This window comes from Ursus maritimus, unplaced genomic scaffold, assembly GCF_017311325.1.
Source record: "Ursus maritimus isolate PB19 unplaced genomic scaffold, ASM1731132v1 scaffold_36, whole genome shotgun sequence".
In the NCBI taxonomy this organism is placed as follows: Eukaryota; Metazoa; Chordata; class Mammalia; order Carnivora; family Ursidae; genus Ursus; species Ursus maritimus.
The window spans coordinates 9684947-9695379 of NW_024426230.1; the positions used below are offsets into that span (position 1 = coordinate 9684947).

At 39.4% G+C, this 10433-nt stretch overlaps 1 pseudogene; it reads left to right on the top strand.

Annotated features, from left to right (window-relative positions):
• The first annotated feature begins 1586 nt into the window (after positions 1-1586).
• Positions 1587-1737, top strand: LOC121100354 (annotated as a pseudogene).
• Positions 1738-10433: the final 8696 nt, after the last annotated feature.

Sequence of the window (10433 nt, forward strand, 5' to 3'; positions counted from 1 at the left end):
TGTAGATTAGTCATCAATTCATTACATTTTAAATGACTATTATTGACTTGCTGTAATTATTTTAAGACCATATAGCGTGATAGAAAGCATTCTAATTATTATAAAAGCAAAAGTAGAAGTCACAGAAACAATTCTTTTTGTTGCATAAAAATTTCCAAATAGGTTAATGTGACTATACATAACCTTGCACTTAAAGTTGATTAGTCTGAGCGCTAACATTTTCCTCTTCCCTGATTGCCTATTTTTTGAATTTCTTAATAACAATGGAAGGCAGCTCGTGGGTGAACCCAGTAGAAGAATAAACGTGAGGAGAAATGACCAGTAAAAAACTTGAAAACTAAGAATGAGCGTAGTTTTTTTGGTAAGTTGGTGGAGAATTAATCCATTTGGACTCACGGATTTTTTTGGTGAGCTTTGTTACTGGAGGCTTGTCAGGATCAGTGAGATGGTATAGGATGGTTGTAAATGGAGGTACATTTGTGGTCATTTTGTGATAAGGATTGATATTCTTCATGTTCACCCTGAAAAGCCAGCCTGGTTAATGGGGCTGTAATTCTAGAAGAATTGAGTCCTATGTGAGAAATAATCTGGACTCCAGGGGTGAAGTCCCCTTCTAAAAGGACTACTTTGGAGGCTTTCCCTTTGGAAGAATCGAGATCCTCAGGTTGAGGTGTATCTGGCCCTTTGGCAAACGTAGCTTTGGTTTCTAGCTTTCTGTCCATGTGCCACAGTTTTTCAACGACGCTAGAAGCATTGTCCTTTGAAGCTGTACAAGGTACTGGTTTACATGTTTACAAGGGCAGTAGAGACTGGATGTAGGTAGAATTCTTCCCTCTGGCTCTCCATAAAATAACACACATCATTCATTTAATGACTAGATGACAAAAAATGTTGATGATAATTACTTTTCATCTCTTAATTTGCATCATTCAGATCATAACCCATGAGTGGTCCAAAGCAATTTGATTGAATGGTAAGTGCCATTCCCAATATTCAACATTACAAAATATCAGTCAGGGTTAGTTAAAAAAATACTTACTTTTGCGTCCCCCCTTGAGCCTCACAGTAAGACATCCAGTGCCTTGGTTATTGGATGGTGGCACGGGCTCTGTCACTCTGCTGGCTGGCCCGGAAGTCTGATGTTGTCAGCACTCAGAGGGCAGATCCATCTCTTTGGAGTGGACTCGTGTGAACCACATTCATGAGGCTGATAAAACCAGAATGCCAAAGTGTTCATTTACAATGAGAAATACGATCACACAGATGGAATGCTTGTCTTAGCAAGACCCTCACATTCTTTTCTGACAGGGAGAGCAGACCACACTGGGGAGGAGCCCAGTGAGTCCATGGAATCAGAATGGGGGAGTAGGATGAATCAGACTGACAGGCTGGTGCTGCTGCTGGCCAAGACTGGTCAGGAGGACAGGATGTATGGCGAATGGAAGGGAACATTCAGCATCCCTTTGTCTCTGGAGCTCTCGTTTTCTAAGTAGTGTCTGTGATGAAGTCATCCCTTTCTGAGCAACATACTTTTTCTTTAGGTTATCAGGTCATAATCAAATCTGGATTAGAAGTCATTCTGTTTCATCGCTTCTCGGCCTTTTGGCTAAGATCAAGTGTAGAAGTCATTCTGTTTCTTCACAATGACTTTGCTTTTTTTTGTTCTCATTTATTAGTTACTGTTACCGTAGAAATTTCATAGATCAGTTTAATTTCTAGGTGTTTGGACAACCCTACTGATTAGCCCCCAGGTACAGGCAGTATCTAGAACTGAGTCAGCAAAGGCTGACTCACTGCCTGTCCCCAGCCTTGGAGCCACACCTGTTACAGAGTCTGACATGAGGCTGTCTAGGTGAGATGCTGTGGTTATTGTCATTTTAGAAGTATAGGAAAAAGTAGGGAGCCACAGTGTGTGGTGACCGCATTTTCTAAGCCCAATATCAAGATATAAGCTATTCTTTACCTTCATATGAAAGCACTAAACATTAATGAATTCTCTTTATTAGGAGAAATTATATGAGATCTACATAATTTCATGACTCAATTCAGCATGAAGGAGAAGAATGAGGCAAAGATGACTCCAGAGTTTTGCATGACTAGAAGAATGGCAATGTCAATAATCAATAGAGGTAGACTGAGATACGGAGATAGTTTGGCAAAGAAAATTATGATTCTCTTGAGACTGTGTTGCTTACGGATTGTGTGAGAGGACAGGGATGCTGACATAGGTTTGTGAGTGACCAGTTTTAGAGGTTTGAGAGTAGTAGAAATGGAGAGGCTCCAAAGGAAATTAAAAAAACCCCACAAAACTTTTAAGGAGGTGGCTGAAGTGTAGTGTCAGGGAGTACAAGGAGGTGAGAAATGCTAGAGGAAAATATAATCAAATGCAATCAATTTCTCTGCCTTGTGTAGGGTCAGGAGATCTAGGAGATAGGAAATATAAGAGGAAATTATAAGCAAATGCACAAAGAGGAAAGATGATTTTGGATCTAGAAATGGCCACTGAGCTTGATAACAATATCACGTATGATAAAAGTTCCATTTATTAGCCATTTTGTACTTTTTATTGGTTCAACGATGGGTTATTTTCCACTTAACGGGTGGAAGTCCTACTTCACCAATAGATTGTGGTCTTTATTTCCCACCATAAATTAATTATTCTCTCCAGTTAATTTTCGGTGAATCTGATTTAAATTTTGAATGAAGTTACTTTTTAAAAGAGAAATAAAAGCTTTAGAAAATTAAAATATTGTTACCTTTTTAAAGACGGTTGTATCTTCATGGCTTCATAGATAGAGTCAAATTTTGATGAATAAAATGGTGGCATGAGAGTCTTTTTACTTCTTTCTGATATTATCAGATATCCTGTTTAATTAAGCACTTTTGTTTACATAAACAGGATCTTAGCTTATCACAGCCCAGAAGGAATTTGAAGAGGAGGATTTTTAAGTCAAATTAATTACCTTCTGCCTCAGGGAAAGGGAACCAGCAAGTTTGCAGAGATATCTTCCTTTTGGTTTTCTAAGTTAAAGAGGTGATAGAGAGAGAGGCTGAGTGCTCTGAGGGGGGTCGGGGCTGGGGAGGTAAGGTTGATGGACTGGGATAACTAGTTATTATTTTGTTTGAAATATGATAGTATGAATTCTATGGATACCATAAATATGCAAGCACTTACATTTGTATTTGAATGCATAGTATTGAGGGAAAATGTAAATTATATTGGGATTCCATGGCACCTCACTCTTCCATCTGTTACAGTAGATTCTTATCAACTGACTCCCAAGATATATTGAATTAATACCCTGTCAACAAAGAGTTAAGATTGGTTAATGCTGCTCATGCCTGTCCTTCAGCAAAAAACTAAAATAATACATCAAAACTACAGTAACTAAATATACAACACTTTTGTAGATGATAGAGCACAAAATCTTTTTCCTCCATGAAAAAAAAATAATTGGAATGAGTAACAATGACTTCATATAAAAAGAAACTAATTTTTGATGTCGTTTGCAAGATAACTATTTGTTATTAGGACCTTAAAATTAAAAAAAAATTGAATACTCATCCTAGTGTTTATGTTTTAAACATTTAGGCACCTTGAGTTCCTTGAATCAAGATTTTCTACTTGAAATGACTGTCATTTTACAAAGGAAGGATGTAAGTCTTGGGAAGATGTTATAATGACATCTTAAGGAAAGAAAGAGGAGTGTTTAAACAGGAACCTGAAGCAGGGGAGCTGAGCACAGTAGACTGAGTGTAGGTTCAAACCCTGATTATGATACTAGCTGTGTGGTTTTGGGCAAATTATGTAACCCTTTCACACCTCAGGTTATCACTTACAAATTGGCAATAATACCCACACAGGCCTTCTGTAGCATTAAACAGGATGATTCATGTAAATATGTCAGGCACTGGAGGCATTCAGTACATGTGTGATTCCGAGCAGGAGGAATCCTGCTGAGCACTTTTGCCCCTGGAAAAAACCAACCATGAATTGGGAACCAGCCTTTCTGGGGGGGAGGGGAGATGCCAACAAGGAACCTTTACATCTCATTTTTGGCTCTTGTAATTTCAGCCATGGCCCATTTATTTTCTTCCTCTGCTTCCTTTTCACAGTCATGGTCTTAGGTCACCTTGCATTCGAATGTGAACATTTTCCAAACTGATTTCCTTGGCCCTCTTTTCTCCTCGTTCTAAATCTCTCCTGGAGTTGCTGTGTTCTATTTATCTCCTTCAACTATTCTGTGGCTCCATCACTCCTAAACTTATGTTGAAACTCAACCTCATCCCTTGATCAGAATTCCTCATGGCCCATTGAACATCTTTGGTAGGTGTTCGGCTTTTGTAAATCAGCGCTTCTAACTCTTGCCTTCACTAAGGGCTTTCTCCTTCTTGTCCTGTAACCTGGTTAATGGTTGAGCCATCCACCCAGTTACTCAAGATAGAAACCTAAGAGTCACTGTTGACTCTTCCTTGCATAACTTCCTACTTGCTCTTAATTCTGTCTACTTCTGTTTCCCATCACCGTGGTCCTAGCTCAGGCACTGCCATCTTTCATCTAGGTAACTGAGTAGCCAGGGCATAAGGCCAGTAAGGAATGGGGAGCAGCTGCTTAGTGGGTATGGGGATTCATTTCGTGGTGATGAAAATACTTTGAAACTAGGTAATGGTGGTGGATGCACAGCTCATTCAGTAAATACGATTGAAATGTTCCCTTTAAAATGATTAATTTTATATTATGTGCATTTCACCTCAACTTAAAAAACAGCAACAGACTTTCACTGGCTCCCCCTTATGTACAGAGTGAAGTTCTCTTTCCCATCCGTATGGGAATAGGTGCTGTTCCCTAAATACCGTGTTCTTTCCCTATTCTCAACTTTGGCTTGTGCCATTCTGCCTTGGTAAAACCCAACCACATCCTTTGAGGAAGAAGAGAAACACCAGAATTTCCTCTGTGAAATATTCCCTACTCTTGCCATTAACCAGGTGATTGCTATTCCCCCTCCCCCTTGACTGTCCTAAGACCTGATCCCGGCCTGCATTGTGCTATGCCAGGGTCAGTGGCGTTCCTGCCTCTTTCATGTTTGTATTCCTCATGCAGGGAACCCAGTAGGTGCTCAAAGCTGGCTCCTGTGATTTATTTTTGAAGAGTAATATTTGCTTCTTTAATTTCAATTATTGACTGTGGTTTAGAAAAAATCCAGTTGAACTTCTGTTCTATCCCTTGATTTATAATAGGAGTGCTGTGAGGAGTGAGATGGGGATTATTATAAATGTTATATTTCTTGTCAAATACAGTTGCATTTTGTAAATGATTATTCAGTGTAAATCTCCATCCTGAACTATTTTTATTTCTAGTAATTGCAGATATATTTTAAAAATTATTTTCTTTGATATTTTGGAGAAGAAACAATTTTAACTTAAACCTCTTACCTTTGGTGATGGTGCTTCAAAAAATGACATATTTTGGAGAGAATATCTGTTAATGATGTATTTTCCTAGGCCAGTTATCCTTACTGTTTCTTGGTTCTGTTTTTTCCCCCTTAAGCGTATTTAGAATGAGCTTCTGTTGCTGGTGGTAAAAAATTTCCTGAATAATGTACCTTCCCATGCTACAATCACTACATTTGCTCTGGAGCTTTGCATAGGAGTAAGATTCAGTCCTTGTCCCAAAGTGTTGGCAGTGGGTTGGGTTGAAGCAGACAGGAAGGCCTACAGTTACCACCCAGTGTGATAAATGCTATAATTGACATTTATACAAAATGACCCAATATCACAAAGGAGAGAGACCCTCACTGGGCTGAGGGGAAAGGAGGAGGCGACAGAGGTGCCATGACACAGTAGAGTTTTTTTATTTTATTTTATTTTGTTTTATTTTGTTTTATTTTAAAGATTTTATTTATTTATTTGAGAGAGAGAGGGAGAGAGAGAGCATGAGTGGGGCGGGGAGGAGGGGCAGAAGGAGGGAGAAGCCGACTCCTTGTGGAGCAAGGAGCCCAATGCTGGGCTTGATCCCAGGACCCCAGGATCATGACCTGAGCCAAAGGCAGATGCTTAACCGACTGAGCCGCCCAGGTGTCCCACAGTTGAGTTTTAAAGAATGAGTTGTGGCAACAGGGTAAAATGGTTTCTGGAGAGTTTCAACAGCCTCCGACTTAAAATATTTTTACCAGTCATTGTCCAGGTCAGACATGGATCAATTTGAACTTCTTTGCTACCAAATAACTAGTAGAAACTGACTTTATTTATCTCTTGTCAAATCCCATGTTATTTTACTTTTCCCATTGTAATATATAAATATATATTTTTATTTAAGCATGGTTGACACCCAACATTACATGAGTTTCAGGTGTACAACTTAGTGATTTGACAGGTCTATACATTAGGCTCTGTTCACCACAAGTGTAGCCATCTGTCCCACTGCATCACGATGACAATATCACTGACTCTATTTTAATGACTGTTGCCAAAATGTGATTTACCAGAGAGCATGTTAGCCTCAGACGCCAGCTAAATGTGCTCTGTTGTTTAGCCTCTGTGTTCCTCCATGCTGCGTTGGATCTGACCGCCAGCTTTCACTCTGGACCAGCTCCTTCCCTGATGACGCTGGGTTAAACGAGGGTGCCACCGCAAGCCTGTGCCTGTATTTATGTTATAGACACAGATTTTGTGAGTTGTTACACATCTGGTACAAGTATATGAGTAGAAGTTCGAACTTCAATTAGTTGGGTTTATGAAGCACTGACAGTGTGGGGCAATATATGAGGCATGTAGGAAATTACAAAGGAAATAGGAAACACAATCTTTGTTCATATTGAGTTTATAATCTAATGGAACAAATATAAATGGAGATACATGATAACAGATAAAATAAACATAAAAACATAGTCATAACCAGTTACAGATGGATAGAGATATTTGCACAAGTGCTGTGGGGTTGGGAAAATGATTGCAGTGGCTACTGTCAGCTGGGGTAAGTCAGGAATTGTTTCAGTACAGGATGTAAAACTTAGGCAAAAATGTTAAGGACAGGAAGGACAAGGATTAGGGTGGGGGAAGTCATTCTAGGAAGTATGAATGAAAATGAGTAAAATAAATGAAAACAGAGGGAGTAGGCAGGCTTTTGGTAGACGGCAGTAAGGTTTGTTTGAACAGCTGAGGTTTTATAGGAATCAGATTTATTTTGGAAACCCTTAGCATAGGCTAACTGCTGTAACAAACAATCCCAAATATCAGTGACTTAACGCCATCAGAGTTTACTTCTTCCATCAGATCCAATGCGAATCTGCATGTGTGTGGGGTCTCTATTCTTTGCAGTGATTCAGGGTTCCGGGCTCCTTCCAGCTAAATTCTGCATCTAGGAGTCTTCTTCTAGGTTCAAAGAGTATTTTACTCAGGTGTTGAAAGGGACAGAAAAAAGAAGATAGTCTGGGGGAAGTATATGTGGGTCCAGCATGGAAGTAACCCCACACACATTCTGCTGACCAGAAAGCAGGCACATGGCTATGGCTGTATGCCAGAGGCTGGGGAAAGTAATCTAGGTGGGTGCCTAGGAGGAAAAAGTATGAGTTTGGGGAAATACTTTGTAGCCTCTTGCTATCATTTTTATGCTAGTGTCCTCTGAATGTAGATCACATCCTTATTTTTCACCTAAAGTTTACTTTGTTCTTTTTAATATGCCTGGTGAGCTTAGATGCCCTGCTATCACCACCCCCTTCTTTCCTAACTTTGTTATTATTATTATTATTATTATTATTATTATTATTTTTAATCAACAATTTCTTCATTCTTTCATTACCTTCATATGATACTTTGGAGTCACTGTTAACTTCTTTTTCTTCTTTACTTTATATATTTAAAAATGTTCCTTCAGATTGTCTGCTCAGTGTGTTTTTTTTCCCTTTGTCCATCTTCTGCACACTCTTGACAGTGACCCCATCTCCTAGTAATTGGCATGATCACTTCCTGCCTAGCATTCCGCCCTGAATATTGCTGCTAGATAAACAATCGCTTTCATCTTTCTACTCTTCACTTGGTAATCCTTTTTCCCACCTTTGGTGTGGGGATGAATCCCAAATTCCTCAGTTATACTTGAAGATTCACTGTTACCCTGCTTCTGACTCCTTTCCTGCCTCATTTCTGACTGCTGAGCACAAGAAGGCTCTATTCCAGGCAGGCTGGTCTCATTAGTCTTTGAATTTAGAGGATGCTAATTCCCACTCTGGAGATAGGAGCGTCCCCTGGAGAATGTGCTATTCTGTACTTTCTTGGAACAAGCCCCAGCTCCTGAAGCCTTGTACACTGGCTCTTAGTAATCTTTGACTTGTGTGTCCCACTCACTCCTGTGGGCCCTTGGTCACATACAGCCTTGTTTTGCTATAAAAAATGTTTAATGTGTGGATGTTTTGTCTTCTTGCATTGGTTAAGATCCATAAGGGCAGGAATTATGTCCTATGTCTTATAATTTCCCAGGGCCTAACATACAACTGGGCACAAGGTGATTCCTCAGTACCTAACTTGCTGAATAAACACATGGAGTGGAGATGAAGGTTTTTAGGTGTGTAAATAATCATTTGGATAGGAGTTTTCATTTGATTCAAGAGGCAATTGGGAGCCATTGATGGCTTCTGAGAACCGGAATCGAAAGATACTCAGGGAAGAGGATTCTTGTGGTTGTACGTAGGATCCTGTCAAAGTGAAAATAGACAAATACAAAATGTTGGAGAGGGAGTTAAAAGCTGCATTGTTCATGTAAACAATGTCGGGGCCCTGTTCCCTACAGGATCGGACAAGGCAGACATCGGAGGATCCCTAGGAAGCACTGTAGACATAAAAGTGAGTGATAGGACTCATTGACACCCAGAGAGCAAGGAGAGGTGGCTCCCACAAAGTCTGATAGCCGCGTCATACCGATGGGAACAAACTGGGAACGAGTGATAGTTTGAACGTACTGTTGATTTAATAGGAGTTCCATCTGAAGTTGCACCAGGACTTTCCCATGCAGGTGTTTTGCACACGTTGGCAGGATCGTGTGCTTTAAAGAGCTCTGACCGCAGCTTTAGGAGACCGACGGTCTAGTCCTGACTTTGTCGTCATCAGGGGTTTGTGACCTTGTGCAAGTCATTTAAACTTTTTATGTAGTATAGGTGGCTTAGGCTAGAACGCTTTCATAGGGTGGGTCCATTGGCAAAAGATTCTGTAATCAATAAATTTTGGAAATTCTGCATATTTTTCAACACTTTTAATGAAAGTGTCAAACATGCAGAATAGTCGAAAGGCTTTTACAGTAAACATCCATATACCCATCACTTAGATTTGACAGTGATATACTTGCCTCATTCTGTATCTGCTTATCTGGCCATTCCTTTTTCCAGTCATCATTTCATCATTTCTTCGCCGCCTTCTTCTTCTCCCCCTGCCTTCTCCTCTTTCTCTTTCTACTAAAATTATTATTAGTATTATTATTAGTAGTAGTAGTATTTAATGCTGGTCAAAAAAGAAAACCTAGTAGTCATGAACTATAGGATTACAGATGTCCTCTTGTGAAGAATTTAGACTGATTAGATCTAAGTCCTTGGCGTCATCTTTAAACATTGTCTTATATCCCACATTTAGTCCATCAGCTATATTCATGAATCATCTATATTATACACCACATTCAGCTGACCCTCAACTCTGCTATCAAAATATATCCCAAATCTGTTTATTTCTTACCCCAACAGCAAGCTGTGTTAAGCCACTGTTTTACCCCACCCGATATCTAGTTCCCTACTTTCACTTTCGTTTATCCACACTTTGTTCTTCTCAGAGGAGGCAGAATTATTCTTTCGAAATAAAAATCAGAACAAGTCACTCTTTTGCTCAAAATCTTCTAGTAATATTAGTGTGCCCTATTAGGCCATGCATTTTTTTATTCCCCTGCTCACTCTTTGGTGGCATTTTGCACCACGCTTTTTCTCGCTTGTTTAAGTGTGCCTACATGTTTTACCTCAGGGCCTTTGCACTTGCCTGGAATCCTCCTTACCCAGATAATTCATGATTCCCATCCTAAAGTTATTTAGGTTTCTGCTGTAATGTCATCTTATCATGAAGGCTTTCTTGATCACTGTATCTAAAATAGTTTGGTTTTTATGGTCACTCTCCTTTTCCTTAATTATTTTTTTTCAGTGCACATTTATTTATTTGTTCATTTTTTCCCATGGGGGCAGATATGGTCACTATCTATTCTAAGGGTATAGAGCAATAATTGGCCCACAGTAGATGCTTATCATATGTTTGTTGAATATGTAAATGAATTGAAGATAAATAATATAGGTGTAGAGGACATAGAAAATAAATCACATAGACACTGCACTGATGTGGTGACTTTTAAAATTGATAAAAGTAAACTTGCTGACTTTTTCACACATACTGATGTTGTCTAAAATAGCAGA